At 39.8% G+C, this 24,273-nt stretch overlaps 1 long non-coding RNA gene across 1 annotated transcript in view; it reads left to right on the top strand.

The window, feature by feature from the left end:
* The window catches only part of LOC118008042, a 90,398-nt gene that overhangs the window by 50,215 nt on the left and 15,910 nt on the right, over positions 1-24,273 (top strand). The window contains exon 4 of the long non-coding RNA XR_004678546.1: positions 20,292-20,352. This is a non-coding gene — a long non-coding RNA (uncharacterized LOC118008042). The remainder of the gene's footprint in view (positions 1-20,291; positions 20,353-24,273) is intronic.

The raw sequence follows: 24,273 nt of genomic DNA, 5'->3' as shown, positions 1-24,273 counted from the left end.
TTACCTCCGAAAGGTGATATCTCTAAATACCATCACATTGGGGGTTAGGGTGTCAATATGTGAATTTGGGAGGGACACAAAACTTCAGTCCATAATAAGGGGTGTTAAATTCTTTGCTTGTTATTTAGTCCCCAAGAAGTTCCTGGAAAATTGAACTTAAAATTTCTATTTGGATATTCTCTAACCTAAAAACCTCCACTCCAAAAATGATGGACATGCAAACATTTCTCCTTTGCCCCTTCATCTTGCAACTGGGTAGAACTTCTCTACCTACAAAGCACCCTCATCCCTCATATAAAATCCTTGCATCTATTTTTTTAAATGGTGGATTCCAGTAAAGATGAAAGGAAGAAGCAAGGAGAAGCCCTGAAAGCCATACTTGCAATGCTGATCCTAAGGGCCAACCCAGGATAACCTCCTGCTTGCCAATTATCCTCCTTCCTCTACTATCCAAATCTTTAATTTGACTTCATTTTGTTATCTACCTGAAATCCCACAATTAAAGGGCCATTTGGGCTAACAAGTATTAGCTTTTATAATGCAAGTGTGTGTGTGTGTGTGTGTGTGTGTGTGTGTGTGTTTAGGAGGAGAAGGCCTTGTTAACACACTATTCATTATTCTGACAGTAGAGGAATACTGGTCAATCCAAGTCCTTTCCTTCTTGGCAGATGGCTGAGGCTAATTTCACTGAAACTCCAGAAGTTGTTTGAAGGGAGAAGAGATGGAGTGTGGAGCAGCTGATGGGGGGAGAGATCGGAGGTGGCACCAATGTGTTCACCCGAGTACATCTAGCACCTTGAAAAGTGCTTGTCCCATAATGGGCATTCTAAATATTTGCTGGATGAGTGAAAGGAAGAAAGCCTCTTGAAATATCTTTGTAGACGATACTCAAAGTTGAGTCTTGAGCCTTGTAAAAGGATGCCAACATAGCCTAACAACTTCCTCTCACCTTTGCCAAGATTACCCAAGTGTGACTCCGTGTTTTTCTTTTCTTCTTTGTCAGTCCTTGCTGGTCTCGCTTGTGGAGGCTGCTTAATCTGTTGCTATCACTGTAGATGAACTCTCTCACTCTGCAGCTTGCACTTAAAAACTAACAAGGGAACTCTTAAAGAAAAAGGATGCAATTTTAGGAATATAGGGAAGGCAACCACTGACTGATGCCTGGAATCTTCCATAGATATTCATTCCTTAGCTCAAGGTTCATAATATTGGGAAATATAGCAAAAGAGTGCCAGACGCTTGGGTTCTAGCATCTGCTTTGCCCTAAATTACTGAGTGATGTGACACCAAGTACTTTTTGTACCTTGCTTTTCTTAGAATAGTCCATTTGTCCCTTTTGAACCTAGCAACAGTACTTTCTGTACAAAGCAGATATTTAGAACCTTGAATTATCTTCATGCAGAAAGGTTTCAAGTGATGTCATTCCAGACTAGATTTACTATAAACATTAGTAACAGTGTTATACTGTTTATTTTGGAAGTAAGAGGCAAATATGAGTAGCTTGTTTATTTCGTATCTTTTTCTTTAAGCTTGGTGATCCATTAAATTGGAATGATTATAAGTATGCTTGGAGAGGAAGTTAAGAAGACCGAATAATTTTGATCAAACAAAGAGTTACTTATGACCTTACTCAACAGGGAGAAGGGTTTGAGGAGTGGCCCATTCTCACCCTCGATGCTGCCATATGCTGATTTTGTGGTGGGGAAAGCCATCCAACCTCTCAGGGTTTCAGTGTCCTCATCTATAAGATAACAGTTTGGACTGAATGATCTCTAAAGTCAAATTTTTTTCTTTCCTCTAACTTATTCACTTAGTCAAAAAAAGTTATTGAAGGCATACCATGTGCCATGCATTTTTCTGAACACCGGGAATATAGCTGTGAGCAAAACAGACAAAAATGCTTGCCCTTGTGGAGTTTACATTCTAAATGGAGAAAGACACAATAAAAAACATAATTAAGTATTCACACAGAGAGGTCCATTTCAGAGACTGTATCAGCATGATGATGTGGAGGTTTGTCCATGATGCTTTGTGTATTTTGTTCCTTTTTGTTTTTGATTAGCATTCCATGTATACATTTACTTGGTTTTTAAATAGGGGCCTTGCATAAATGAGAGCCTTTTTTTTTATTATGTTATGTTAATCACCATACATTATATCATTAGTTTTTGATGTAGTGTTCCATGATTCATTGTTTGCGTATGACACCCAGTGCTCCATGCAGAACAAAAAAATAAAGGATTGGATGACCTGCACATTTTGTTAGTGTCAGTGGGTTTCTTCCTCCCTCTGGTTGTCAACAAGAGGCCCCATCTTTGGCAGGGCATTGGCCTTGCCCTCCAGACACTATTAATTCTGGGCTCCTACTCCTCCTGGCCAGACCCACCAACCCCTCCCATCACCACTGTTCAAACAGGCTGTCTGCCAGCCAGTTCCTTTGCCTGATCTCCTCTAAGTACCATGGGGTGGAGAAGCAGTCCACATCCTTGGTGCAGGGGCCTGGAAAAGCTGGTGGCAGTGTGTATACTTAACTGGTAGAAGAGATTCCCCTGGAGTGGATGAGGTTCCCTCATTGCCCCTGCGTTAGCTCACCGCTCTTTGCCCCATCCTCCCACTTGTTGGTTTGAATGTCAAGAATGGCAGGGCTGGGTATCTGTGGCCGGGAGCGGGTGGTGCAGGGAAGCTGCTCTTGTTGGGGCTTGTCTTTGAGAAGCACCTGATCTTGCTTTCAATCAATTACTGGATCAAGCCTGGATCATCCAGGGAAGTGATTAGGGTAGGCAAAGAGCATACCTTCCAGGTGTTTCGGGAAAACATAACTCCAAGTACTCCAAGTGATAAAGGAAGTGATTTTCCTCGAGAAACAGAAGCTGATTTGGCATGGTATGTCCCCCCGGTTATCGGTATTACTTCGCATCCCTGGGGCCATTACCAGCAGGGCTAGGCATGGGGCTCGTCCTCGGTACTTCCTGCCACCTCCCGTCTTAACACTCTGCGCATTCGTTTTTTTTTTTTTTTCTTAATTTTATTATGTTATGTTAATCACCATACATTACATCATTAGTTTTTGATGTAGTGTTCCATGATTCATTGTTTGCGTGTAACACCCAGTGCTCCATTCAATACATGCCCTCTTTCCTTAACAATTCTGCCTTAGACGCTTCCTCAGGCAGCATTCTTGAGCTGCAAGGAAAAGAGAAGAGACTCACAACCAAGCCCTGGTTTGGAACGTGGTGTATACAATTGAAGTGTCGGTTTTACCTGATTGTTCTTTTCTTCCACAAGAAACCTTCTACAAAGGTTTCTTCTTCTCTTTTGAAAATCAGGCTTTCAGTGGTTGACTAGACTGTGGAATATTCATATGGTGGAATACTATGTGACGATGAAAGAAATGAATAAATTAGAACAACACATATCAGTGCAGATATATTTTCTAAAAGTCTGGATTAAAAAAGACCACATTACATAGATACAGTAGGGTACCATTTATGCAAAGTTTAAAAATACGCAAAATGCTTCTGTATGTTGGCTAGAGAAATTTACATATGTATGACAGTATAAAGATATGTTTTAGGATGACAACCACATCCTTGCTTCTAATATTTAACTTTTTTAACCTGCATGCAGCCCCAAAGGCATTCTACATTGTTATTCATACCAGTCTCTCTTTTCAAAAACACTTTACAGTAAGTGAATTAAGAATTATTATAATGAGATTATTACTGGTTTTTTAATTCCCTGACTTGTTATACTTCTATTAATATTCATTCTTTTTCACCAGTTGCCAAATTTCATAATTTGGCAAAGAAATGATGTTCAGGAGGAATGTGCTTTGATTTCAAAACTTCTAAATGTCAATGAATTTTTCTTTCTTTCTTTTTTTTTTTAAAGATTTTATTTATTTATTTGACAGAGAGAGAGAGAGCATAGGTAGGCAGAGCGGCAGGCAGAGGGAGAGGAAGAAGCAGACTCCCCACCGAGCAAGGAGCCCGATGTGGGGCTCGATCCCAGGACCCTGGGATCATGACCTGAGCCGAAGGCAGACGCTTAACAGCTGAGCCACCCAGGCGCCCCTGTCAATGAATTTTTCTTAGAAGGCAGTTTTACCCTCTGAAACAAATACATGGTATTCTGTCAACCTAATTAATAATGTGGAACACAGGATTTTAAGTAAATGTTGTAACCCCTTTCTCTCAAAGAATTCTGTCATTCATGTATTCACTGATGAAGTCTGTTACCTAGACTGCTATGTCTATCATGCTGGGGAAGGTATCATGGGGCTTGGGAGTGCAAACAATTTCACTTTCCAAAATGGGGAATACAAAATGAAAACAACCACAGTGAGTTAGTTCTAGCTGGTGTCCAAAGAGCAAGTGCCACAAAGTACCACGGACATAGCCCCGCTTGGAGCCTCTGTACCAGAATGAATGAGTGGGGTCTGCTGAGTTGCTTCAGTCTTAAACCCGTCTGGAATGGGGTGGCAGGAGCTTCTGTAGCCGAGACTGAACTTCTCAAACTGTCCAGGACCATCTGCATTCCTGTTGCCTGGATTCCCAAGGTCCTGTAGCCGACCTCCTGTGAGAAAAGCCCTTGGTCCCATGAAAATCTGTAAAAGCCACTCGGAACTGGGGACCCTGCTGGCCCGGTCCCGAGCTGCGGGCAGTGCTGATACCCAGCACGCTTGAGGATGCAAGTGGCACCCTATGCGTGCGTGGAGATGTAAAGGCAGAGGAAGAGAAATGGTGCAATTTCTTCCCCAGCTAGGGAGAAGGATAGCAGAAATGAACGAGGTCTGTGAGGAAATTTATATTAGGGGGTAAACAAATGAGTTTTGTGCCCGCCTCTTTAAGTCTCTTCAATGCCATGTTCATTTCTCTTTTTTGATTACCAGGTAGTGCTGTCCTCAGTCTCTTGGGGCATACTTCTTTCTCGATCTGGCACAAACTACCCCTCAGGGCTTAAAGACAAGCAGATGACAGATGATCAAGGCATGCATCTCTTCATCAGGCTGCCGTATTCGCCCATCTAAAGAGCTGTTTAAAAAACACATCCAGCAGATCTCAGCCTCCAAAGCTTACATCTTATTTAGTCCAACTTTCACTTTTGAAGAATTTAAAGAAATACTCATGCAATGTGTGACCAAAGGAAAGGGCAAGATAAAAATTTCCCATGCAGGGGAAGGACATTTCTTTATTGTAAATTCAGTTGCTGGTTTTATTAGCTGCTGTCTTGACCTTCTAGCCAACTTAAAAGATCGTTTAGGTTAACACTGAAAATGTAATCTTGCCTGGCCTGAGTGCTTTTCTAGAGGATGCTCTTCAGATAGCTCTTCTTTTGTTGGATGATAATGCCTATTGTCTCTTTGGACTTTAAGCGGAAGGAAAACCCTATGGCATGTTTTCGTTCTCTGTGTACTTACGCAACACCTACTGCGTGTCTGACCCTGAGCCGGGCACTTTCTACCCAATCCTACCCCTCTTCCCAGAGAGCAAAGATCACATTTCAAAAACGCTATTTCCATATTATCTACAGAGAGAAGAGTCATTGGGGACCATCTCAACACAAAACAACTCGGGTCCTGACGATTTAGAAGATTCAACTTGTTTTAGTTTTGCTGATGTTTTCCTTTGGGAGAAGTTAATTTCACAGTGAAATGCTATAGATATAGGATGGAACTCTAATAGCAGGAAATCAGGCCCTCAGATTAAAAAGAACAAAAAGGGGCGCCTGGGTGGCTCAGATGGTTAAGCGTCTGCCTTCAGCTCAGGTCATGATCCCAGGGTCCTGGGATCGAGTCCCGCATCGGGCTCCCTGCTCCTTGGGAGCCTGCTTCTCCCTCTGCCTCTCTCTCTCTCTGTCTCTCATGAATAAATAAATAAAATATTTAAAAAAAAAAAAAAGAACAAAAAGCCTTACCCAGTAAATTTCTGAGTAAGAACCTCTAGAAGGCTCCTGGGTGGGGATGGTTTTTCTCCCTCTCATATTCCCCTGCCAGAAGGATCCCCACCCTGAAAACCAGTGTGGCGTCCCCTCCCCATGCTGCACTCCTGGGAAATGCAAAGTAGCTGCTCTTCTTCCACCTGAGGTTGGGAGATCTCACTTAGAAACAGGGACATGGAACAAAATGAAGTAGGTATTTGGCCATTACCTACCATTCTTTCCTTTCATTATTAACTTTTACATTTGAGTGTAGTTGACACACAATGTCACATTCGTTTCAAGTGGACAACATAGTGATTGGACAAGTTTAAACCCTGGGCTGTTCTCCCCGCAAGCACAGCTACCATCTAACTGGGAGCCTGTAGCTTCATCTCCCCCTCACCCATTTTGCCTGTCCCACCACCCCCGTCCCCTCCGGCAACCATCAGTGTGTTCTCTGTGCTCACAGGTCTGATTCTCCTTTTTGTTTGTTTATTTGTTTATTTGTTTTTTAGATTCCACATATTAGGGGAAACATAGATTTTGTCTCTTTCCTGCCATTCGTCCCAGTTGGAAAATGCAGATCGTCCTCGAGTAGTGATGAGATGCCATAGTAATAAGCCAGATTTCTAGCTTACTTGGTGTTATGCATAACGTGCCTTACTGAGTATTACAGAATCACTAATACATGCACAGAACTCTCCATCCAAAGCACATCAATTACCTACTGATCAAGACCGGAGTGATCTGCTCCATCAGAAAACATTCGTATCTTTGAAAAATAAAATTTACTACTTTAAACAATTTATAATAATTCCCTTTTTTTGAGTAGCTGATACGTGTCAGGCCCTTCCAAGGTGTTTTTCGTTTGTTATTGCTAACTATTCCAACAACCTGGAGAGGTGGGCGTTATCATACCTATTTCATAGATGAAGAAACCAAGGAGGAGAAACCTTAACTGACCTGCTCCGCGCGGACAGACAGCAGGAATGCTGGGGTGCAAATCCACTTCTCTCTGATGCTGGAGTCAGCTGTCTGTCCACTTTACAAACCTCTCCCATGTTCAAAACCATCAGCATGGTCAGTGGGTGCCTGGTTAGCTAGACATGGCTGCTGAATCCACTTGTCTCCTTTGGAAGAACCAGAGAACAGAGATGCATTCCGTTGCCTTGGCCAAGGATGAGGGTATTACAATAGGTGCCTTTTCTGTAGACTGGGCCTTATCTTCAGAGAGCATCTTTTCAAGGAAATTTGCCTTTTCTATAAAGCTTAGGATATGAGAGGCATTCTACCAAAATAATATACTTTCTAGTATTTACTCTCGGCAGGGAGTTTTTGTTTATTTCTCTTATCATTACATGGGATATCAACCTGGAGAATTTGCTTGTCTGGTTAATGAACCCCTGGACATAGTGAAGTTTTACTTTTCAATCTCACCAGAGATGGAGTGGCTATAAGACACATAAACGTTACATCCAGCCCCTCTAGTCCTTTCTGCCATACAAGAGACTTCTATCTGCCACTTGGAAAACTTGTATAAAATGAGCCCTGATTTGGGGTTTTTTTGGAGGGCAAAGGGTGATGCTGCCTATCTGATTGCACTTAGTGATACATTTTAATCTATGATTTATGCAACCTGACATTGACATTCATTTAGCTCAGATTACAGGCAAAGTAATTCACTCCCTGCATGACATATTGACCATGTGAGCTGACAATCATTGCTTTAAAACAGACCTAGGTTACATTTTCTTTTACATTGAAAGTAGGTTGTCAGTTAATAAACTTAAAACAAGGCCTGCTGATCTGCTATTCTTCCAGAAGTATTTTACTGGAGCATCAGAAAAGCACATATTAAAATCAACTATTGTAATGTAGGGGAAGAGAGAAAAATACATGTATTCAACGTCATTCAGATGAAGAATTTTTCCATGCAGTGAAACAAGGTCCCCTCAACTTTTTTATTTTGAAAACATTTCAAACCTATAGCAAAGTAGAAAACATAATATCATGAATACCTGTATACCTTTCACCTGGATTCACCAGTTGTTAACCTTTTGTCACATTTGTGTGTTCTTTCTCTCTTTCATGGGTGTACATGTGTATGGTTGTACCATTTTAAAGTAAATTACAGACATCATGTCACTTCACTCCTAAACCTTCAGCATGTGTCCTCTAAGAATTAGGACATTTTCCCATATGGCTAAAACACCATTAACACACCAAAGAAAATTAACAATTCATTAATATAATCTAATATATAGTGCATATTCCAGTTTCCCAATTGTCCCCAAAATGCATTTTAGAGTTGCCTTTTAAAATCCAGAATTCAGGGGTGCCTGAGTGGCTCAGTCGGTTAAGTGGCTGCCTTCGGCTCAGGTCATGATCTCAGGGTCCTGGGATCAAGCCCCACATGGGGCTCCCTGCTCAGCAGAGAGCCTGCTTCTCTCTCTCCCTCTGCAGCTCCCCCCTGCTTGTTCTCTCTCTGTGTCTGTCTCTCTCTCTGTCAAATAAATTAAAAAAAAAAATCTTAAGAAAAAAATAAATAAAATCCAGAATTCAGGGGCACCTGGGTGGCTCAGTGGATTGGGCATCTGCCTTTGGCTCATGTCATGGTTCCAGGGTCCTGGGATTGAGCCCTACATTGGGATCCCTGCTCAGCAGGGAGTCTGTTCCTCCCTCTGCCCATCCCCCCTGCCACCACTCATGCTTTCTCTCTCTCAAATAAATAGATAAAATCTTTAAAAAAAAATAAAATCCAGAATTCAATCAAAATTTACATCTTGCATTTGGTTGTTAAGCATTTATATAGAATTCTGTGAGTAAAAATGAAAGCACAGGAGCGTTGATCCACAAGGGCTAGTGATAAAGTGCTCATAATGTTTTGTACCAAAGTATTTCTAACTGATCCCACTGGTAGTGTATCGTCCACATTAGTGGTCATCTTTTCCTAAAGTATTTCATTCTTTTTGCCATTTCACTATATTTAGATTGGTGGGCATGTGGAAATGTTATTCCCTACTCATAATTTAAAAAACTTCAATCTCATAAAACTGTGTTTTCTTCTATGGTTTCAAAATAGTTGGAGGATTCAAGCCCCAAATCTAGAGGATTCATTCCAGCTCCACTCAAAAAGGGAAAAGAACCATGAACTTTCCTGCTTCAAGCAGTTTTTCCGCGATATGTTTAGAATGAATTATAAGTTTCAGTTAATTGAGTTTTCTTCTAATTTAGACTTCTACTTATTCTCTTGAAAGCAAAATGTGTTATAATTAAAATGGAAAGAAAAATTAATCTCAAAGCACATTCACTGGGGCAAATGATAGTTTTATTACTGCCACGGACATTTGGAGATCAAGTTTAAGAGAATGTGGTTGAATTCAGTGCTGCAAATGCACTTCTCTTCTATAATTACACGTGTTTAAGGTCTTGGAAAGTGGCTGTATAACTGCTTCAGAGTTGTGTTTAAAGGAAATATTGAGAAGCTGCATTTTGTGAATTACAGTTTGTGTGGATCTTAGTACTCCATTTGATGTCATATTTTCAGTAGCAGTGCAAAAACTGTTGCAGAAAATGGAAGAGGGGACTGTGACCTTTTATGTTCACTTTGTAGAAGACAGCAACTTTTTAAAAAAGATCCTATTTATTTATTTGATAGAGAGAGAGAGAGCATGTGCAAGAGAGCACGAGCGGGGAGAACGGCAGATTGAGAGGGAGAAGCAGGCTTCCGGCTGAGTGGGGAGCCCAACGCTGAGCGGGGAGCCCGAGGCGGGGCTCGATCCCAGGACTCTGGCGTCATGACCTGAGCTGGAGGCAGACGCTTAACCGACTGAGCCACCCAGGTGTCTAAACAGCAACTTTGTTTTTAAAGAAGCAAAACAATATTTTCCTTTTCATATTAAATCATAAAAAGGCAATCAATCAATGCAATCATAAAAACATCAATTGCTATTGAATTTAAAAAGTAGCTGGAAGTGGGCGCCTGGGTGGCTCAGTTGATTTTTTTTTTAAGAGTATTTTCTGTTTTATTTTATTTTTTAAAGATTTTATTCATTTATTTGAGACAGAGAGAATGAGAGAGAGAGAGAGCACATGAGAGGGGGGAGGGTCAGAGGGAGAAGCAGACTCCCTGCTGAGCAGGGAGCCCGATGTGGGACTCGACCAGGGACTCCAGGATCATGACCTGAGCCGAAGGCAGTCGCCTAACCAACTGAGCCACCCAGGCGCCCGCAAATAAATAAAATCTTAAAAAAAACCCAAAAAATTTAAAATTAGCTGGAAGTTTCTAACTACATATTTTTTGATAGTAGGAAAAACACATATTTCAGCACACCTAAGATACATTTTTCACCTTTTAATATCTGAAATGAGGCTGCTTCTTAAAAGAGATGTCATGAAATTTTTAAAATTAGTTGTTTTTCTCCCTTTCTTAGTGATATTACATAAAATCATTGTGCTTCCATTATGCTAAGCAAAATAAGTCAGATAGAGAAAGGCACTGCATGATAACACTTACATGTGGAATCTCAAAAAAGGCAAACCTGTGAAAAACAGAGAGTAAAATGGCGGTTACCAGGGGATGGGGTTGAACAAAACTGATGGTGTTTAAGGGTACAACCTTGTGACCAGTAGGAAACAAGCCCTAGAGATCTAATGTGCAGTATATTGAATATAGGCAATAATAGTGTAATTATGTAATTATTAATTGTGTAATATAATAAATAGTGCTCCAATGCAATCAGATTATACAAAGTATAAATGCATTAAAGTAACATGTTGTACACTTTAATCATGCACAGTGTTACATGTCTAATTTGTTCAGCAAAAAGAAAAAAGAGTAATTGTGCTTCTTAGAGTCGATGGTTTCTTAGTTTCGATGACATATAATACTGAACAAGACAGTATTATGCTATACTATAATATACCCACCCGTTTGTAATCCGTACAGAAGGGACTTTTTTTTTTTTTTTTTAAGATTTACTCAAAAATATCAGTGGCTGATTTATCGAGTGTCTTTTTTGAGGAATGTAATTTAATGGTTTTAATCTAATCCGCTTCCGCATTTCTATTTCTGGCTTTACTGGATTTATTAGAGAATGCCAACTTGCCTCTGAGAGTATCAGCCAGTCCTACTACCAGAAATAATGATTTCAGAGTCCAGGCGATGTGGCTGTCCGCCTGGTATTTACTCAGTCTGAGAGGATTGTTTCTGTAGACAAACCATTTTGCTACTGAGAGTGTCTTAATACTGGAAGAAATAACTCATAGATTATTCTGAAGACAGTAAATTTGTCATCATCGCATTTCTTTGTATTTAAGAATGCTAAGACTAGCTGAATTCTCCCATTGGAAAATATGTGGTAGCCCAGGGAAAGCAACTGTTTCAATATTGTGGTTGATTCTGGGCACCCAGGATAACAGTGTTGCTACAGATGGCTGGCGGCTGTTGTCACGAGGGCTGCCCACCTGTCCTGGTTCAAGGGGCCTTCCAGATACACACACAGGTCCTGGTACTATGCACCCTTTTCACGGAGTTTAGGGTTATTCTGGCCTCTCAAGTGAAGATTCTGCGTTTAAGATACAGCTTCAAAGCTCCGCATTGTTGCCGTCACTGACAGGCAGGCAGAATTCTCACCTGGCCCAGGTCAGCCTGGCCGGATCAGGCCATGGCTCAGGAACATTCAGCTTGCGCCCAGAACCTTCGTCATTTTGTGAAACACCAGATTCGTCCACACAACTTTCTATAATGAATCCAAGATCCTCCCAGAGAAACGTTTGCCCCAAACTCCTGGACACCAAGGCTTATATGACAGGGGCTTCCCTTGGTAAGAGAACTAGGATCTTTTTTTATTTTTGAGTATCTTTTCTTGAAGTATACCTGTATTCAGAACAATATATAAATTATAATTTTCACGAACGGAATGTATCTGCATAACCAGCATCCAGCTCAAAACCCAGACCATTTCCAGCACCCTGGCAGCCTCCCTCACGTCCCTTCAATCCAGTCACTCCCCCAGGAACCTCAGGGCCTTACCGATGTTAATCTCCCTGAAGGAGCTTGCTCTATATTTTGCCGAGTCCCATGAATTAAACGGCCTCACACTCTTCATTTTTAGTCACATCCTCAATACGGAAGGCTCGTTCTCCTCACGCCAGCGTTTCTGAAGGCTGCCTTTACGGTGTTGGTAGATAAAATGAGAAGGTGGTGCCTCAGTTTTTTTCACAGAAAATTCTCAGGTGACGCAGATGTGGTTTTTCACCTTTGTGCTTGCGGGGGAATTGCTACACCATACTCTAGGTTCAGAAAGGAAACACTGAGAAAAAAGGAAATAGGATGTTGGGGGGCATCTCCCAAAGGAATTATAATAGAGACAGGAGGAACAGTCCTGGGGCAAATACACCATCGTATCGATATAAGTATCTTAGTGATGGCAGAGGGAAAGCTAGGGTTTTCTGAATTGAATAAGCAGAGTATCTAAATGCATAAAGTGAGGGGAAATCCATAGTCAGGGGGAGATCTTGGATAATGAACTCCTTAAATGTGCAAAGGTAATGGGGACCACTTTTCTGATCCACTAGCTTATTGTTTACATGAACTCCCCAATATGATCAATGCAAGGATCAGAAGAATCGCTCTGTGGAATAGTTGGGATTCTCTTTCTTGCTATTAATGGGGCAGCAAGACGGTTGGGGAGGCGGAGGGAATGGAGAGGTCAGTTAGCCTCAGCTCCACACGCTGCAGGGATGGTATAGAGGGAAATGGACTGGAACCATCAACTCTTTTCCATAGGGTTGTCAATACAAACTTTAGAAAATTAATTCTAGGGATGTTAATATTTGGTCCGGGGGCTTTTGATTGTGTATGGTTGGGAATGGGGGTGGGTTGGGCATGTCGCTGAAATTTGGAGTGGGTGCCTGTCCACCATTCTGAGAACTGTATCCCCGGCCTGTATGATTTAGCATGACAACCAGATTACATTTATACAATTAATTAATGTTTGCTTGACCACTTTTATCCAATTTCTTTCCATAGCACATAAAAGAGAACCTGACATAAATTTCTCTTTCAAAACAATTGACTTAGCAACTGCTGACCTTCTGTTCTGTCATTCTAAGGATTGATTGGATATTGTTGAATTGTTTCATTCTACAGTAATTAAACATAAAATTAATTATGCTAGTAACCCATTATTTCTCTGAACCAAGGACTAAGTCATTTGTTTTCGCTTGGTTACTCTGAGAATCTGCCATCAGATGAACAGGGGAAAAGAAGATCATACTGTTGCAAACAGAAACTAAATATTTTAAGGCACATTTTAATGGCCAAAATATAATCTGGAAACTTCTAATTTCCATATGCACAGCATATTGAATTTGTTTAATGTAATTTAGGCCATAAATCTTTTACCTTATGATATGCTCATTTAAATATTTTCTCAGGTGGCTAATCATTTAGAAAACATGTCATAGAGGAATATATGTTAAGAAAGAGAGACGGATGGATAAAACCACCAGCGTCAGTAAAGTCATCATGAATATACAATCCTTGATTTGGTTTGCTGCTCAACCGAAGTGAGATTTAGTTCACAAGTCATTTTCTTTGTTAGTTTTGTATAGAAAATGCTTAAAATTACCCTGATATTATGAGCATTGACTCTGGTTCTGAGAGGCACACAAGTCTGACAGGACTAAATTATCAAAATGTATGTGCTGATAGAAACCAAAATAGGTTTTTGCGGTTTTCATTAGTGCAAGTCATATTAATTTAATTAACATGATTGAAGATAATATCACTGGATGAGGCAGCAGATACCTAGCCTTGACCTATTACTCACCCGTAGGCCATAACATGATGCACCTGACAAATGGGTAGGGGATCTCATATATTTCATATTTGGAATCGGCCTTTGCTATGGGTTTCCTTGTGGCTTTGGGATACATTTTGAATTTCATCAGAGGAAATTCTTGGTGCTTTTCAAAATTCATGATTATGATCAGTATTTTAAATATCGAACAGATTCTTGGATAGTCTTGGATATAGCTGGTACAATTTGGACTGTCGTGATGTCTCTGGTTGCCCCTGCTGAGCCCCCTTTTTACCTGGGCATTGTGCCTCCTCCTTATGTCGAAAATCCTCTCCTAACCTGCCTGTGGTGCTAGCTGGGACTGTGAATCATGATATCCCACCACTCTGGCCACGAGGGTGGGTGTGGGGCCCAAGAGAGCCAATTAATGGCCCTTTTCAGGATTTGTCTAGTTGGAAATAAGAGGAATGTCCTGTGGCAAACAAGTTGCCTACTCTGTATCTAGTTTTCCCTTTTATCTTATGAACAAAATCCCACCATTATTAATTAATTGATTGATTTTTTTGAGTGGGAATGTTCCCAGTTGAAAATATCCATCTCTTTACACTTTCCTGGAGCCAAAAGTGACCTTGTCTCCCATTTTCCAGCCAATGTGATATAATTGAAAGTCTACTGTGTGGGACTTCTGGAAAATTATTGTCTTGATAAAAAGGGTCACTCTCAGCTGACAGGTGACTTTTGCCCTTACTCCTCTCCCTTCTTCTGCTTGAAACATGGCATGTCTGAAGCCTAAGAACTATGGAGTAGGAATAGGGAGAGTGTTGAATCACTGAAACCATCATCTCGAGTGGCTACTCCAGCCTTAGTCTGCTCACCTTCATAATTCTTGCTATGTGAGAAAAGTAACACCTTTATTCAGTTATGTTCCTGTGTGTGGGTTGCCGTTATATTCAGGATCATGTGGTCCAATCTGCATAGTCCTTTCCCTATGTTAGGGCAGCTTTATGGAGAAGGTCAGTCTGAAAAAATGTAGTCAATCCACAAAAAAAAAAAAAAAAAAAGAATCAAGAGACCAATAACAAGCCCTGATCTTCAAGTCTCTTGTGTCCAGAATTTCTGTGCAGCCTGGGGCCATATTATATGAACCAGTGGAACCCTGTTCTGCTAAAGTTTACTCGTTTGGTTTCTGTCATTTGCAGATAAAAGAACTCCTGGAGATAGGAAAATAAAAACAAACATATTGTCTATGCAACAACTATCTAAAACCGATTAGTGCTTGCCTTACCTCCCTACCTGCTGGCATGGGAAGGAAGAAATTGGGGTTCTGGGTGTGATAGTGCCAGCTGGGGGGCTTTGGGATGTCACCTCACATTCTGAATCTCAGGTCCCTCATCTTCAAAATAACAAGAGTGGATTAGATGACCCTTAGGGTCCCTTCAGTTCCAAATAATTATGATTTCATGCTTATTTTCTGAAGCATGGACTGGGAGGGCAAGAATGGAAGACGTAAGTCAACTATGAAAGAAATGTATTTAGAGATGGTCTATAAATGCCCACTCCTACAAATTAATGAAAAAGAACGAAGTTATGGCACAAGTAGGAATTTGCTGTGGATATGGTCCACAGGCCCTAAGTGTTATCTGTCTAGGAAGGTGGTATGTATAGAGTGAAGGAATGAGACAGGCTTTCCTGAGGATTAAATTACTTCTAAGCACCTAATTTTAGATCTGAAGAGGACTTTCATCATCATGTACTCAAAACCATCATAATAATAATTACCGATAACTATGTCCTATGAACTCTGCAAGGTATTTTTGCATGCATTATCCCATTTCATCCTCCTAATAATGCTTTGAGATATATAATCATATTATTCTCATTTTGTAGCTATTGGTTTTTTATTTTTTGTGTGTTTCTTTTTTTTTTTTGGTTATAATCTGAATAAGGCCCCATTTGAAAATAGTTGGAGCTTAGTATTTGCTTTTTTAAATAAAGCAGAGAAATCTAAATACCAATGTTGACTCTAAAGCTATTTCTCCGTTTTCTCACTTCATATTAAAGGAAATAATGGGTTCCAAAGGAAATGTTGATTGGGAGTTAATTAAATAATTGCATCCAAAAAATTTAGTTTATTAATGTACCAGTGCAGGAGAGGTTTTTCTACCACACAGGCTGGTGAAAATTCAGAGGCACTCATTGAAGCAAAGTTGCACTGACCTGGGAGAAGATAAGAAGTGGACAAAATCTATGTACAAGATTAGCTTTGTAACAAATGTTGAATCAGACTTAAGAGCCATCAAATGGCTCCTGTCCAGGAGCCCATTTTCTCCTCATGGACTGGGTTTTGAAGGGAGACACAAGTAACATTTGTTGACCTCCTCCTGTGAGGCAGGCATGGGGCTTGGTCCTCTCGACATTGCATCTCATTTAATCCCCAGGGGAAATAGGTATGATTGATTCCATCTTACAGAGGAGGAACAGAGAGCTTAAGTAACTTGCTCAAGGTCACACAGGCAGGAAATGTCGGCGGAGCTGCGAATCCAGGTTTTACACCCACCAGAGCCCAAGGTCTTGAAATGTGGTGGGAGAGTAGTATGTCCGTTTTCCCAGCTGCATGATGGGAACCATGGAAAAGTCCACATGTGTAACCAGTGAAGGGAAATGTAGGCTGTAGATGGAGACTTGTTTTATTCTCTGAGATGGCCAACAGCTGAGAACAAAGAGTTTAACCTGAAGAAAATTAGTTGAGTAGGCTGTATAACTAAACCTGTTTTCATTCTCCAAATGTTTTCTCTCATTGCTCCGGACCCATGTTGAAGGCAACCTTTTGTAAGATTTACTGAGCTGATATCTGGGCTCTGGGCTTTTTCCTCAAAGGAGTTAGATGTAAACCTCTTATTTGGTTCTGCCCTAGCATGAGGAAGATGTCCTGGTGGATCTGTTTTTCTCTCAAGGAAAGGTTACAAATTAAACTATTTCAATGTGATGTGAATCTGAAACACTCTCCTTGAGGTGAGAGAAAACAGAGAGAACAATTGCCTATCACTCTGATTGGGGAACAGAGGAAGAGAAAATATGTAGTTACCCATTTCAACAAAAGGTAATGGAATGGATTTGGTTCACCTGAAAATAACAAGCGCCCCTCATGTCGACTCTCTTTCTTCCCTTCCATCCAAGTTAGGTTTGTAAATTCTGAAAAATCTCCCGGGAGGCAGATAACAACAACTTCCTCTTAGTAACCCTCTAAGCCCATCTTAGCACTTAATAATCCTTATGTAAGGACATTCTCCCTCCAGAGCAAACCTAAATCATTATGCGGCATGTTAATTCCATTCCCTCTCTTTTCTCCAGTGAGGAGAAAGAACAGCTGTTTACCATCTTTCCGAGAGTAGAATTGAACACACTGAACAGAGAGGCACCAAATCACCCTCAGGCTTCCATCACGTAGGCAAAATAGCATTGCTATGTCGGTAGTTCTCCAAGTGGTTCCCTGACCAGTGGCAACAGCATCTCCGGGAACATGTTAGACATGCAGATTCTCGGCCCCCCTGCTTAATCAGAGGCTCTGAGGGTGGGTCCACCAGCAATTGGTGTTTTAACAAAACTTCCAGGGGATTTTCATGCTCCCTGGAGTTTGAGAACTGCTGATAGGGTAGCCATGTGGACAGATGTGGGTGATTATTAATAGTCTTTATCATTCATGTTTTTGTAAAGTTTGTGTGTATGTCTGTACGTAACCATGCATATATTTGGTGTATTTATTTATGTGAAACTTACTGGCAGGCAGTAGTACACAGATTTCTGTGGAATTGAAATCTAACAGATGTAAATGAAGATACCGTCTGTCTAGGCACAAACGTTTAGAAGTGATAGTTTGGCTGCGCCTATCTGGGTTTATGTAATGAAGCCCTACCTGGGTTTCAACTTCTGAAAATATAGGTGGAACATAGAAAATAATGAGAAAGGAAAGCCCGCTAAACAGATAACCATTATTCACTTCTTTGTGTTCTCTCTCAGACTTTTATTTTTTGTGCGAAACATGTGTTTTCCCAAATGGGGTCATACTATGCCTATGGTCTTCTCACCTGCATTTTTAAGAAGAATATGGCACGAATGCCAAAAGGACGACACACACACACACACACACACACACACGTGCACACACACACAATCATTTTTAATAATTATATGGCCAGTTGCCTATTGATGGACTGTTAGGTTATTTTCAGTTTTTCTTTCTTTCTTTTTAACCTTTATAGAAAACCAAAGTTCTGTTAAGCAGTGAAAGAAGTGGAGATAAACATCAATATCCTTAGACTTGTATGGTCAGGCCCTCACTGTTCTATACCAGCTTTATTAAAGTTAGAAAACCACGTGTTAGCTGGACTTCCATTTCATTATAAGGCCCTCCATTTCATGAGGAGTTTCTTTCAGGTTTTCTTTGGGTTTATAATTAAATATGATTGGAAAGACTTTTCTTAGAGCATGCTAATGTGTGGTACATTCTACACACCAGCAGTTCTTTTATTGTTAAAGAATGTATTTTGAAAGTTTTTTTCAATTTATATGTAAATTGACTTATTGGTGTCTTTCCCTTGACTGGTTGTGACTGCAAATAAATAATTTTAGATTATTTAGGTTTAGGATGAGTTTATAGCTCTGAGATATGGAAAAACTAACTAGACCAGTTTATACTTGTGAAATATGGCAAAACCAACTAGACCAGTTTATGCCTGTGAGATATGGCAAAACCAGCTAGAGAGCATGAGAATTGCATCATTGGCTCTGGCTTCATGAGTATGTGACTGGAACCATCTTTAATGATTTCAGTTGCAGTACAACCTGTGAAGAAGAGTTATGGCCTGAAGGAAGTTTGGAGACTCTCCCACACATTCTAATTGCTCCAGTACATGTGTGGGTGGTAACACCCCCATTTTGAACCTTGTCCTTTACAGAAACTTTCTTGATACAATGCTCAACAAAATGTTCAGCTGCTCTTGGACCACCGACATGCTTTATCTGAATGGAGCTGTATTAAAGGACTCTCTCATTCAAGCTTAGCCTTGGGACCTTGGTTACACTGAAATGAGATTAATGTCTTGAAATGTTACCCAAATCTCTTAGCTAGAGTCTTGAGTATTACAGATTCTGTGGCCCGGTCACCATAACTCCTAATCTTGAAGAGGCTGAGAAAACACAGGTTGGAAGACTAGAGACGAAAAGGTTTTCCAACATTCTCATATGGGTATACGTTAGTCGTCAGAGAATCTTGCCGGTCGTATGCTTTTGGGCATGGGTCGTGTCTGTGTAGGTCACTGTTGTGTTACAACACCTAGCGCAGGCCCTAGCCCACTTAGAGATTCATCGAATACTGGCTGAAAGAGTGAATGAAAGAAAATATTTTCGTGACTATTTCAATGGGGCAACCAGGAGTGCTGGTTTAAATGATAGCTGGAAGGGTATATGAGAAAGCTTGCAAAAACTTTATAGAAACTTCCACCCATGTGCTATTTTATTTAATGCTTAAAATGAGCATGTCCATTGGGGGAAAAGAAAAAAACCCAACTATTAGAAATATTTGTTTTGGAATCTCAACTCAGGTTATTAAGATGTCCCAAAATATGGCATTTATTTGCTCAAATCCAACTTCTAGTAATAAATATTTGCCAAGGTAGGTATAGCCTAAATATCTAATGGCTGATTTAACAAAATCACTCTCCTAGAATAATCAAGAGTTCTCAAAGAACTCTTGATTATGACTAAGGTAGGCTATTAGGACATGAAACACTTCATATCCTTTTCCAAATCCTTTGACCCCTTAAAGATATATTTTTCATGTATTTCACATATTCACAATTTTTTGGCCTTGCATATTCTGCCCTATTTTGAGCAAAAAAACCCTTCTCCCACCATTTTTTTTTCTTCTTGTGCTGTCATCTTAGGATATAAAGGGCTTTTCTTTGAATAGAGTAGAAAAAAAGAGATTGTATTTTCAGACTATCCTGGTAAGGTATAATTTTTTAAAAAATTCAAAAATTCTGATAGCGTACAGGGCTATATTTAGCAAATATTAATGCATTTAATGTTCATATGAGTTAGGTATGACCATATTCTCATTTTGCGGGGGAAATTGAGGCACAGAGAGGTTAAGTAACTTTTCCAAGTTCACGCAGCTAGGAAACGGAAGAACCAGGATTCAAACACAGACAGCTTGGCTATGGTTCATGCTCTTACACATGTGCTATGTACTGTATTTTCAAGCTTTTCTGGGATTATTGCTCTTATTTGGGTCATCTGAGGTCATTGCCTTCCACCTTGGACTTGAGGCAGGAAGTTTCATGTTTGAGGATTTATGGATTAGGAGGCTAAAACATCTGTCCAGATTTTCTATTTTTCTAAAAGTGATGAGCTTAAAAACCTGTAATTTGTAAAGGATAACCATTTCCGAATTGGGGAGGGAGCCTTTTCTACTTTTTAAGTGGGAATTTTATGAGAATGAATAAATTTACTGAGAGAAATGTGAAGTTTTGTATCTGAATTCCAATTATGTTATTTTTTCTAATAAAGGTTAACATTCCAAAGGCACAGTTGGCGATGAAGACTTGACTTAGAATGATGATGTTTGCAGGTACCTCCCTCTTTTTTTGCTCTTTCCCTTCACCCGTTCCTGTAGCAAGTGAAAACGCCAGGAAGAAAAATGAGGAAAGAGGTAGTATTAAATCTGGTACAGGTGTTATTTTCACGGGTGTAGGCAAGTTTTAGGTCTCCTATTTTTTACATTCTCTATAAAGCTTAATTACCATTCTTCAGAGATCTACATACGGCAACAGAGCCCCAGATTACTAGGGAAACGTATTGCATTAACTTGTTCAGTGCTTGCTTCAGCAGCACATACACTAATACTTCACTTGTTTTAAGGAGGAGACTGTTATGAAAGAAGAGGAAAAAAAGTGAGAACCCATGAGATCAGAATCTATCTTACCACTCAACTGAATGAAATTTTTGGAGTGAAGTAGAGTTTTCTGATTTTATTTTTATTTTTAATCCTTTTTTAAAAAGATTTATTTATTTATTTGAGAGAGAGAGAGACAGAGCATGAGCAGGAGGGGCAGAGGGAGAGGGAGAGGGCAGAGGGAGAGGGAGTCTCAAGCAGACTCCACACCGAGCGCAGAGCTGACTTGGGCCTCGATTTCACACCCTGAGATCACGACCTGAGCCTAAACCAAGAGTTGGAGGCTTAACTGACTCCATCACCCAGGTGCCCCTTATTTTACTTTTTTATGGTGTATCTTGTTCAACTTTCTTATTGAAAAATAGAAAAAAAAAAGATAACCACCATGAGTTGGTTTCAGCTTCCCTAAGACCAGAACTTAATTTGGCAGCTCTGCAAAATATCCTCCTAAGAAAAATCTACCAATTCTATTTTCAACTAAAATTAGGGAAAGACATCATGAAGTGTTGAAGTAGGGTTTTATGTAATTCAATGTGCAGATTTGAATGCTTTGCAAATTAAGGTAGCAAAAAGTTGAAACCTTTCAAGTCTAGTGGATGGATAAAGTCTTCATCCTTAATATGTAATGAACATACACAAATCATGGAAAATATTTTCTGAATGCCAATTCTTTTGCCACGTGTTAACGAAGACTGTTTCACAGTTCCAAACCAGTCATTGGGGTTAGTTTTGCTTCTTTCTCTTACCTAGTGAAAATATCCTAAGTTTGTATGCAAAATCCCCATATCCTTTTGACTTCAGACGGAGAGTTGACAAATGTTGCAAACAAGCAGTCAAATCCTGTCCATTAAGACTTTTGACAATACTATTTATGTACATATAAACTTCAAGGGTACGTGAAGATGGTTAATTAATCCTTCTGTTATTATCTTTATTATTCCCCTTCACTTTTAAAAAGGAAATTGATAAGGAATAAAAATGACTAGAACCAGCATGATCTCTGACCAAGTTACCTGGATTTCCAATTTGATAATATTCTACTGAAGAATCACTTATAAGGGGGAGTCAAATGCACATGTTAATGGTAGTGTTAAGGAGGAGGTGGTCAGGAGTGGGGGAGATGGGGGTGGGTGGAGTGGAGAAGCAACACAAAAAGAGACCACAGCCTTCTACCATGTGCTGCTCGTGTTTTCAGATTAAGATGGGGGATTAAGGAATTTTACTCAGCAATTTGAGATGCTTTGTTAGGGACTGAGGAGATTTGAGCTGCTTTGTTCTCAAACCACATGTTAGTGAAAAAGCAAACAGGCACTTAATCCTGACAGACAGCAGAACTTGACATCAATTTGCCCCTTGGGAGGTGACCAGGAGTTCTAGTTGACAGGCTAAAATGGCCAGCCCTTGTTTTCCTGGAGCCTAATGCCAACATTCCATCCTAACCTGTATTTCTCAGCAGAGTGGCCATGATGGTTGGACTGACCAAGAGTTTCTAGATATTAGAGACCCTTACATGTTTACTAAAAAAACAAAACAACCTTTTAAATGCAAATAATCTACAAAGGACCAATATTTAAATAGATTTCAAACAGGTCTAATATTTTGGCCACTCGTTTTTGAAAATAAAATGCAGAGAGGCTGAGATTCTTTCCTTTTGAAAATAATGGATGGTTTCCTCTAACAATAAAAATCACAAGGCAACATATCAATTTTGAGCCTATACATGATTGTGAAATAAACATCAATTCTTATGTAGATCTTTGAGGGAAGTTCTACTGAATAACCAATTATATCTTAAGGTCATGTCCTTCAAAGTCACTGAAGTAGGACAAAAGCAAACAAAATGAAAAGGAAAGAAATTAATGGCTTCTTGAATTGGATTTGATACATTAGTAAACTTAAGTGTACACAGTCGTACAGTCTGGCACATAATCTGAAATTGTGGTGTAAAGGCTAATATTGCCATCTTGAGTTTGTGCCACCCTCAATCCACTGACCTAAAATGTACTTTTAGTAGGCTCTTGCTTTATTAAACTTTGGCATATGTAGGGAAACCATTTGAAAATCAGAATTGAAGCAGAAAACTTATAAAGCATATTTCAAAACAAATTTTATTACATTATGAAGATTTTCTGGTTGAATATTCAGCTAATCAATGGCTCCTGTACTCTGGTGGGGTATAGAAATCTGTTACATCTTAACAATTAAAGAACAAGTTTTGTCACCAAAGCAAGGTGGTTATAGTTTTGTACTATTTACACACATCACTCTGAGTCAGACCACACCTCTGTTCCCACACCTCTTGCCTACTGCTCACCTCCCTATAAACTCAGGAAAACCTACCTCTTCATTAACCAACTACTAACTGCTAAACCTACCTCTACACTAACACTGTAGGTGGATTTTCTCCATTCTGGTATGAATTCAAAAAGTTCTTCTTAAATAACCACAGAATAATTATTCAAAGAATCTTTCTTTTAGGACTGGTGAGACCCTCTCTATGTTTAAATAGCACCAAACTTATATTCAAATGACCATGAACACAGGATGAATGGAACTTTTTGTAGAAGAAAATTAATATTACTTCAGGTGACCAAATCTGGTTGTTTTTGATTTTGAAACTTTAATTTGAAGGAAAAATGTCTTCACATTGGCCACTGGAATAAACCCATAAAGGTGTTTGTGTGCTTCATTGCCAGATCTGAAGAAGAAAGACCATTTCCGCAACTTTGCATGTCCTTCATTATTTATTACAAACACCAGTGTGAGAAAAATCCAAAATTTAAAATACTTCAGAGGGACACACAGTCATTCACTTCATTTAAAACAATATATGCTAGCCTTTAGATGGCCTTTGAGTTGTGTTGTGGTTCTTTGTTTTTAGGAAGGTTTACCGGGCATATTAAAAGGATCAGATGCAGGGTGAGCTAAAATCAGAAACATGGTATTCGTTCATTTAACTCTGGTACAGTAGAGCAAATTCAGGGTGACTCAAGGGACACAATGTCTTGTAAAACATATGTACTTAATATAAGGGTCATAAAACTTATTAAATTAAAAGCTAGGTTAAAAATAGGAAGAAAATTTATGCTGCTGTCTAAAATAGCAATAATTTCCCTTTGGCCTTTCTCTTTCCAAGTAATATGGATTCTGGTCAGGAGGAAAAAAAAAAGCTAACTTATGAAATCTTCATTTTGTAGGACCAAATGCAAATCTCTTTTAACTGCAGCATGCATCATAATGGACAAGTGATACGGCTGAAAATAGAGGATCAGGAAGAGAAGATGTTAAACCTTGAAAGTACCCTCATGTCTAGGTTTCAAGGTGACCTTGTCCCTGAGCCTGAACGACAAACCCTACTAGTGCTAGCAGGTGTCCAGGAAGAATAGTTTAAGGGTTATGAAGACAATAGAAACACTGCTTTTTCAATAGTTGATCTGGCCATGGGGCAACAGTGAAGGGGCATGGAACATGAACAGTCTGGGGCTGCTTGGTTGGGGTGCAGCAAAGTATCCCCAAACAAAACCTTCCATCTTTGTTCAAGCAAATCCTGGGTTGTACAACTTCTATGGAGCCCAGAAAACTTGAAGTCAAGTTTGA

The sequence above is a fragment of the Mirounga leonina genome, unplaced genomic scaffold (genome assembly GCF_011800145.1).
Source record: "Mirounga leonina isolate KUSES-001 unplaced genomic scaffold, KU_Mleo_1.0 Mir_125, whole genome shotgun sequence".
Classification (NCBI taxonomy): domain Eukaryota; kingdom Metazoa; phylum Chordata; class Mammalia; order Carnivora; family Phocidae; genus Mirounga; species Mirounga leonina.
The sequence above is the reverse complement of the archived record's forward strand: the minus strand, read 5'-3'. Positions and strand labels throughout refer to the sequence as shown.